At 33.5% G+C, this 9,614-nt stretch overlaps 1 long non-coding RNA gene across 1 annotated transcript; it reads left to right on the plus strand.

The window, feature by feature from the left end:
* The first annotated feature begins 643 nt into the window (after nucleotides 1-643).
* LOC139363127 (uncharacterized) lies at nucleotides 644-6,620 on the plus strand. Its single transcript, XR_011623041.1, has 3 exons — nucleotides 644-903; nucleotides 4,426-4,816; nucleotides 6,539-6,620. It is a non-coding gene; the product is annotated as an uncharacterized lncRNA (long non-coding RNA).
* Nucleotides 6,621-9,614: the final 2,994 nt, after the last annotated feature.

Consider the following 9,614-nt stretch of genomic DNA (forward strand, 5'->3'; position numbering starts at 1 on the left):
GAAGAAGAGAAATTTAAAAGTTTTGAAAACTTATTTGAGGAAATAATTGAAGAAAACTTACCTGACCTTGCCAGAGATCTAGACATCCAAATTTAAGAAGCTTTTAGAACATCTGGGAAATTCATCACCAAAACATCATCACCTAGGCACATAGTCATTCGGTTATCCAAAGTCAAGACCAATGAAAGAATCTTAAAAGCTATGAGACAAAAGCATCAGGTAACGTATATAGTTATCTAAAGTCAAGACCAATGAAAGAATCTTAAGAGCTATGAGACAAAAGCGTCAGGTAACCTACATAGTTACCTAAACTCAAGACCAATGAAAGGCTCTTAAGAACTATGAGACAAAAGTGTCAGGTAACCTATACGTTAATCTAACCTATTAGATTAACAGGAGATTTTTCAGTAGAAATCTTACAGACCAGAAGGGTTTAGGGTCCTATCTTTAGCCACCTTAAACAAAATAATTGTCAGGCAAGAAATGTGAATCCAGCAATCCTAAGCTTCATAAATGAAGGAGAAATAAATTCTTTTTCAGACAAATGCTGACAGAATTTACCACTACCAAGCCAGCACTACAAGAAATGCTATAGGAGTTCTAAATCTTGAAACAAAACCTCAAAGTACACCAAAATAAAACCTTCTTAAAGCACAAATCTCACAGGGCCTATAAAACAATAACTGACAATGGGGAAAAAAAAAAAAAAGAAAACAAGGTATCCAAGCAACAACTAGTATGACTCATAGAACAATGCTTCACATCTTAATACTAATGAACATAAATGGCCTAAATGTTCCACTTAAAAGATACAGAATGGCAGAATGGATAAAAATTCACCAACCAAGTATCTACTATATTCAAGAGACTCACCCAATACATAGGGACTCACATCAACTTAAGGTAAAGGGGTGGGAAAAGATATTCCATGCAAATGGAAACCAAAAGTGAGCAGGAGTAGCTATTCTTATATTAGACAAAACAGACTTTAAAGTAACAACAGAAAAAAAAAGACAAAGAAGGACATTATATAATGATAAAAGGATTGGTCCAACAGGAAAATATCACAATCCTAAATATATATATATATGTAATTGACACTGGAGCTCCCAAATTTATAAAACAACTATTACTATGTGCTGATGAGATAGCAATAAAATAATAGTGGGGGACTTCAATATACCCTAGAACAGATGGACTTAACAGATATTTATGGAACATCCTACCCAACAAGTGCAGAATATACATTTTTCTCATCAGCATATGGAACATTCTCCAAGATAGACCATATAATAGACCACAAAACAAGTCTCGATAAATTTCAAAAAAAAATTGAAATTGTATCATGTATCCTCTCAGACCACAGTGGAATAAAACTGAAAAGTAACTCCAAAAGGAACCCTCAAAACTATACAAATACATGAAATTAAATAATCTTCTCATGAATGATCTTTGAGTCAATGAAGAAATCCAGATTGAAATTTAAAAATCATTTGAACTGAATGATAATAGTGGCACAACCTATCAAAACCTCTGGGATACAGCAAAAGCAGTGCTAAGAGGAAAGTTCATAGTATTAAATGCCTACATCAAAAAAATATAAAAGAGAACACATAGAAAATCTGTTTACCCCTCAAGGAACTAGAGAAACAAGAACAAACCCAAACCCAGCAGAAGAAAGTAAATTACAAAGATCAGAACAGAACTAAATGAAAGTAAACCAAACAAAAAAATACAAAGCAAATGAAACAAAAACTGGGTCTTTGAAAATATAAACAAAATTGATAGACCATTAATAAAACTAATTTAAAAAAGAAGAGGAACGATCCAAATAAGCTCAATTAGAAATAAAATGGGAGATATTGCAACCAATACCACATAAATACAAAAGATAATTCAAGGCTACTATAGACATCTTTATGTGCACAAAATAGAAAATCTAGAGGAGATAGATAAATTCCTAGAAATATACAACCATGATAGATTAAATTAAGAAGAAATAGAGACTGTGAGCAGACCAATTACAAATAGCCAAGTTAAAACAGTAATTAAAAAATTGCTGACTGAGCGTGGTGGCTCATGCCTCTAATTCTAGCACTTTGGGAGGCCAAGGCGGGTGGATCATGAGGTCAGGAGTTTGAGACCAGCCTGGTCGACATGGTATAATATGTCTCTCCTAAAAATACAAAAATTAGCTGGGTGTGGTGGTGGGCACCTGTAATCCCAGCTACTAGGGAGGCTGAAGCAAGAGAGGCAGAGGTTGAACACAGGAGGTGGAGGTTGCAGTGAACCGAGATTGCACCATTGTACTCCAGCCTGGGTGACAAGAGCAAAACTCTGTCTCAAAAAAAAAAAAAAAAGAAAAAAGAAAAAAAGAAAAAAAAATGCCAACAACAAAAAAGTCCAGGACCCAATGGATTCACAGCTGATTTCTATTAGACATTCAAAGAAGAATTGATACCAATCTTACTGAAACTATGCCAAAAGATAGAGAAAAAGGAAATCCTCCCTAAATCATTTTATGAAGCTAATATCACTGCAATACCAAACCCAGGAAAGGACATAACAAAATAAAAAAACTGCAATTCAATATCCCTGATGAACATGGATGTACAAATCCTCAAAAATACTAGCTAGCCAAATCCAACAGCATATTGAAAAAACTATGCACCATGATTAAGTGGGTTTCGTACTAGAGATACAGGGGTTGTTTAACATATACAAGTCAATAAATGTGCTATATCACATACTAGAATTAAAAACAGAAATCATGCAATCATCTCAATAGACACACAAAAAAGCATTTGACAAAATCCAGCATCCCATTATGATTAAAACCCCCAGCAAAGTTGACATAGAAGGGACATATCTCAAAGTAATAAGAGCCATCTATGACAAACCCACAGCCAACGTTATACCGAACAGGGAAAAGTTGAAAACATTCCCCCTTAGAACTGGAAAAAGACAAGGATGTCCACTCTCACCATTACTATTCAACATACTACTGGAAGTCCTAGTCAGAGCAATCAGATAAAGGAAAACAATAAAGGACATCCAAATTGTTAAAGAGGAAGTCGAACTGTTGCTATTTATTGATTGTATGATTGTATGTCTAGAAAACCCTAAAGAGTCATTGAAAAAGCTCCTAGATCTGATGAATGAATTCAGTAAAGTTTCAGGATACAAAGTCAATGTACACAAATTAGTAGCACTGTTATACACCAACAATGACAAAGCTAAGAACCAAATCAAGAACTCAATCTCTTTTACAACAGTACAAAAAAATAAAATACTTAGGAACATACCTAAACAAGAAGTTGAAAGAGCTGGATAAGGAAAACTACAAAATACTGCTGAAAGAAATTATGGATGATATGCTAAGTAACCAAAAATGTGGTGCACAAAAAGAAAATCTAAATGGCCAATAAACACTAAAAAAACAACCTTACTAGAAATCAAGCAAATGAATATTAAAACCATAATGAATTATTAGTTTACTTACATGAGACTGCAGTTCTGAAAATGCCAAGTGATGGTGAAAATGTGGGGAAAATAAGAACTCGTATTCTTACTAGTGGAAGTTCAAAGTGATGTAAGATCTTTGAAAAGCAATTTGGTGATATTTGCATATGTATTCTCTAAAACTCAGACATTCTAATCTTAGATATATACCTTAAGAGACTTTAACATAGATTACAAAGAGATATGTTCAAGAATGTTAATTGCAGCATAGTTTGTAATAAAGAAAATGAAAATAACCTAAAACTATCAAAAAGAAAATAAATCAATTATGTTGCAATCATTAAACAGAATTTTATAATAACAAAAATGAATTAAAATAATATGACCGAATTTATCATCAAAATATTAAGATAAAAACCTAGCTATTGAAGAATTCAGATGGTGTAATACCATTTATAATAAAGGTTATGAATAGAAGAAGTGGCATGCCTGATAGCCTGAGGAGCTCAGCAGTGCTTTCCTCAGAGAATCTGGTGAAAATTATGAAACAGTAAAATCAACACTTTATAACTTCTTAAAATGGTCCTATGAATGAAGAAATATCTATGCAAGAAATCTCCAAAATGATGTAAGAAAAGTAGAAGTCTGTTATATTTAAAGATTATTCCTTCCCTTCCCTACCCCAGCTCAGAGAAATAGAAACTGCACTCTAGACTGGTGGAGACAAGAATACAGGTCTCTCTGCTTCCAGTTCCCAATTAGAGGGCTTTCTTTCTTGGAGGGAAAGACATCAGTATATTTCATTTTGCCCACAACTATCTGCTATTGAGGCTAAATTTCAGGTCAGTGAAGCCAAGATGTGCAGTATAGTGCCGTATAGTACATAATACTTGAGAATGATTATAAATGACTATGTCACTGGTTTATATATTTCCTATAACATACTTTTTATCATTATCCTAGTGTGTCCACTTTCTACTTAACATACATCAAAGGCAAAGAGAAAACCTTGAAAGCAGCAAGCAAAAATGGCTCACTACTTATTAATAAAAGCAAATTCTAATAAGATCAACAATTGGAGTTTTCATCACAAAAAAAGTGGAGGATAGAAGACAATGGGATAATATATTGAAAATGTACAAAGAAGAAACTATCAGTCAAGAATTCTATACTCAGCAAAACTATCTTTCAAAAATTAAATTAAATCAAGACATTTCCAGAGAAAGAAAAACTGAGATAATTTGTTCCTAGCCAACTTGTCTTACAAGACATATTAAAGAAAGTTCTCCAGGCTGAAAGTAAGTGACCCTACAGGATAATTGCAATCCACACCAAAAGAAAGAACACAGTAAAGGTAATTACGTAATTATATAAGACAGGATAAAGGCAAATGTACAATATCTTAAGTGATTTAAAAGCCATTGTGTAAAATAATATGTATATAATGTATTGCTGGGCCTAAGGAATATAGAAATGCAATATGTTTCTGCACAAAGGAGGTGGGTAGGATTAAATCTGTATTAGAATTAATAATGTATTATTGAATTTGTAACATGAATCAATATACAATATTAATAGACATAATAATATCACAAAAGAAGGGGAGAAAATAGTGTTGTATGGGAGTAATATATTTCTGTGTCTCTCTGGGATCAAGCTGAGATCAGTATGTACTGGAATCAAGTACATATTGAAAGCTGATTCTGTAAATTAAGATATACATGGTAAGCCCTAGAGTAATCCCTAAAAACAACAACAACAACAACAACAGCAATGACAACAACACACCTCAAAAAACATAGTGAGATAAATAATTTAAATTCTTCATTAGGAAATATTTACTTAATGCAGAAGAAAGCAGTAAGGGAGAAATAAAAGAACGGAAAAATACATGAGACACAGTAAACCAAAAGTAAAAATGACAGATATAAATCCAACTATATCAAACAAAACATTAAATGTGAATGGATTAAGAAATCTGATCAAAATGCAGAAATCGTCAGATGGCTTAAAACAAAACATCAAGATCCAACTATACACCATCTATAGGACACACACCTTAGACATGAATGTTTATAGAAGAATTATTCACAACAGCCAAGTTGTAGAAACAACCCAAACACTCATTGACTGACTAAATGGGTAGGCAAAATGTGCTATGTAGATATAATGTTCAGCATAAGATGGAATAAAGTACTGATCTGTGCTGCAACATGCATAAGACTTAAAGACATTATGCTAAGTGAAAGAAGCCAGTCACAAAACACTACATACTCTATGTTCATTTACATGAAATATCCAGAATAACAAAATCTATAAAAATGGAAAGTAGATTGATGGTTGCTTAGGAAAGAGGGTTGGATGGAGAGATAAAGGGAAGGTAATGTAGAGAGCAGAGTTTCTTTAGGATGTGATGGACATATTCTAAATTTGACTATGGTGATGGTTGTGCATATCTGTGAATATAGTAAAAAAAAATGAAGCATTGAAAATATTGAATTGTACACTTTAAATTAGTGAATTGTATATAAATCGTATCTTAATTAAGCTGTTTAAAATATTTTTAAAGGAATAGAGGGCCATATAGAGAAGTGAATGAGTAAAAATTGGGGAATTCAAAAAAAGCACACCACTCAACCACAATTAACAATACTATTTTAGCCAAAACTAAGAACTCTTTAATACTTATTTTGTGAGAAGGAACAAGAATTAATATCAGAACTCCATTGTATAAAATAGCAATTCATTGTGTACCTTTCTATTTAAGGTTAAAGTTACAGATTTTTTAAAAGAAATACACTTAAAAGTACAAAGACAATACATAATACCTCATAGACATATTTACATATGGAATATAAATAGAAAAACATTACGGGTCCATAGTTAATGCTGGGGAGGAATTTTCTTCCTCGGGCTTTATGTTTTTAAGTCTAGGGACCTCCAGAGGTCAACTGCTTGCTTTTCTCTCCCCACCCACTCATTTCTCTTAAAGGTAACAGGAGTTCATTATCTGATTGATTTGAGAAGAATGAGTTTTCCTTTGTCTGCTTAGCCGCTCCCTTTCCTTTCTCTGCAGGTCTCAGAAAGAATGCCCATGTGCTGTCCTTCACATGGTAAGTTTGGTGGAGCAGGTTCTGTTGTCAGAAGTTCAAATCCGGGGAGTGCTAGCAAGCTAACTGGCAAGGTGCAAGGCAGGTCACTTTTTCATCTCCTGTCTAACTTCTGTGTTTGTCTTCCACTTGATTCTCAACTCAGCTGAGGAAGAGGAAGTTGCTCCCTGGGCCCCTTCAGAACGTGGTAGTTAAAAAAAAAAAAAAAGTTACCTGCTATTCAGCATCATGAGCCTGATAGTTTAGTATCTTCAGAAGGTTAGAATTTTCTCCACATTCCATCACATTAACACCAGAAAGACATGAGATTCACCCTCTTTATTAAAACTAACAAAGAAATGGACAAAACCAGCATTTACCTATATGCAAAGGAAATAAGAGATAACATGATCAGGGAAAAATTTTCAATGCTGCTTGTAATGTTTACTTGATTAAGCTCAATGTTGCATAAGTCAATGTTGATTATGTTATTCCTAATATATTTTCACTTGTCTGACATATAGTTTAACAGGTTTTTTAAAAAGATGAGGTGTAACTGAACTTTTAATATGGAATGCTGTTACAGAAGGGGAAAATTGGAGAAGGACTTTCAGTTTTTTAAAGCTCAACATTTCTGCTCCCAAGTTTTTCTGAAAGGAAGATTTCTGAATCTATATTATAGCAAACCACCATTTGCAAATGTTTGAAAAGTGGTCTACTTCTATGTAAACATTTACAGAAAAAATCCAGCAGAAAAGAGCTTTGAACCTACATGGTGACAGTGCTCTAGCTGTATGCATTGAAATCAAACCAAAAACCTCTGTATTTATTCTACTTAAAGTTTCATATATTGTCACACATCACCAATTAGAAAACTCTATAAAATAATTCCCAGTTGTTATGTTTAAGATTATTTTTTCATTGTGCAAAAGCTTGCAGAGGGTATTTGTGTATATTTGCTTTAAAACAAGTAGAATTATACATCCACAAGAGATGAGGAGAAGCCGTGAAACCATGCACTGCTGCCAACACATTGTCTAAGGCAGTACTTCTCAGACTGCCTTTGTTGAAGGCACTTATTAAACCTTTAAACTTTTTCCTTTTTCATTTTATTTTTTATCTTTTTAATTAATAATTTTACTTTATAAAAATGTAACTTAATTACCAAATAATCAAATTAAACTGTAGAGGCACAAGCCCAAATCTATCTTCATTACTTTCAATGGACACAAAATTATTTTATCAAATTTCATAAGCATTTCTCACTGCTTACTTTCAAGTTCTGTGCTTGTCTTATTATGAACAGGTAAAAACTGTTTGTGGGCCAGCACTGGTCTACCGACCACACCTAAAGAATGATTGGATTGATCTAAGGAATTCTTTAATTTACTCTTTTTCTACATTCAGCTCTATCTTTATGGTAATCCACAAATATGCCTTGTATTATCAATGTAATTTTGTTGTTGCATTGCTATAACAAAATGCCTGAGACTGGGTAATTTATAGAGAAGAGAGGTTTAATGGGCTCACAGTTCTGCAGACAGTACAAGAAGTGTGATGCCAGCATTTGCTTCCAGTGAGGACCTCAAGGAGCTTATAATCATGGCTAAAGATGAAGGGGGAGCAGGCATCTCACATGGTGGGAACAGGAGCAAGAGAGAGTGGAGGGGAGAGGGGCCATGGATTTTTTAACAACCACATTTCACGAGAACTCACTCTCATGCTCTCTCACTATCCAACAGAATAGCACCAGGTCAAAAGAAACCTGTTCCCATGACCTAAGCACCTCCAACCAGGCTCCACCTCCAACACCGGGGATTACAATTCAACATGAGATTTGGTGGGGACATACATCCAAACTATTAACGTATCATGCCTACCCTTGCATTTAACCTGCTTTGACCTTCATGTGTTTTCCTTTAAAACATTTCAGCATGGGTTTCTTTTTTCGGTTTTATGTTGTGCTCTGAATCTTTTTTCCTCTTTTGTCTTAATACATAGCTTTCCACATCAGATTTTATGAGAAAATGACATTTCTTTCCTTTCCTTCTCTTGATAGATGATTGAGCATCCCTGAGATCAGACTGATTTAATATTCACAGGTGATATCATGGTCACTCTATTCTTCCCTCTCTTCTTCATCATTCCTCCATCCTTTCCTTTCTCCCTCCCTTTCTCTTCCTCATCAAATTGTAGCTGTCTACTTTATACCAGGATGTAGGGATCCTCTGACAAGTAAAGCCACTGTCTTTATAGGACTCAATATCTAGCAGGAAAGTACTCATTGAACACATAATTACCAAGAAGAGGGATAAATTTTACAAAGGAGAAATAGTGGCTACTTTGACAGGGTTAACATGCATGGTGAGACTTGCTAACCTACCTAATTCTAGAAGACAAAAGGTTACAGCACTTTTTAAAGAAACAAATTATATTTGATATGTACTATCTTTAAAATGAAACTGTATCTTTTCAAAATTATTGTTAATTTTAAAAGTCTGAAATAAATGATTTGTTAAAAGTAATTTCATTTGGTTGAATTTAAGGAGCTGAAAATAATAATCTAATTATCAAAAAAGATCTCTTGGCCCAAATGATTTTAAAAACCAGATTATAGACTGGATTTAAATTAAAAGTATCTCTACCCTTGTTGATCATTTCAATGATTATACTGTCAACATTTACTACTTTTTGGCTTCATTCATCAATTTAGCTTTCTAGTCTGAAATTTTTGGCAGTTCTTTCTTTAAAATCATTCTCTAATTGACAAATATATAAGCTCTAAACTTTTACTCATAGATGATGATAGGAAAAACAAGGGTGACTGTATCCGTATATAAAGAAAGTATGCTGTATTAGCTAATTATTCTTACATGAACTATTTCATAAATGTAGCCCATTTTCAGTTTCTATAAAATTATTCCTGTGCTTTCTTTCTGAATAAGTAGTAAAATGTCAAAAAAGGTTATTATTGTAGACTAAATGTTTGTTTCCCACAAATTAATATGTTGAAGCCCTAACCCCAAGTGTGGTAGTGTTAGGAGGTACAGCCTTGGGAAAGTA

The sequence above is a fragment of the Macaca nemestrina genome, chromosome 5 (genome assembly GCF_043159975.1).
Source record: "Macaca nemestrina isolate mMacNem1 chromosome 5, mMacNem.hap1, whole genome shotgun sequence".
Lineage (NCBI taxonomy): Eukaryota > Metazoa > Chordata > Mammalia > Primates > Cercopithecidae > Macaca > Macaca nemestrina.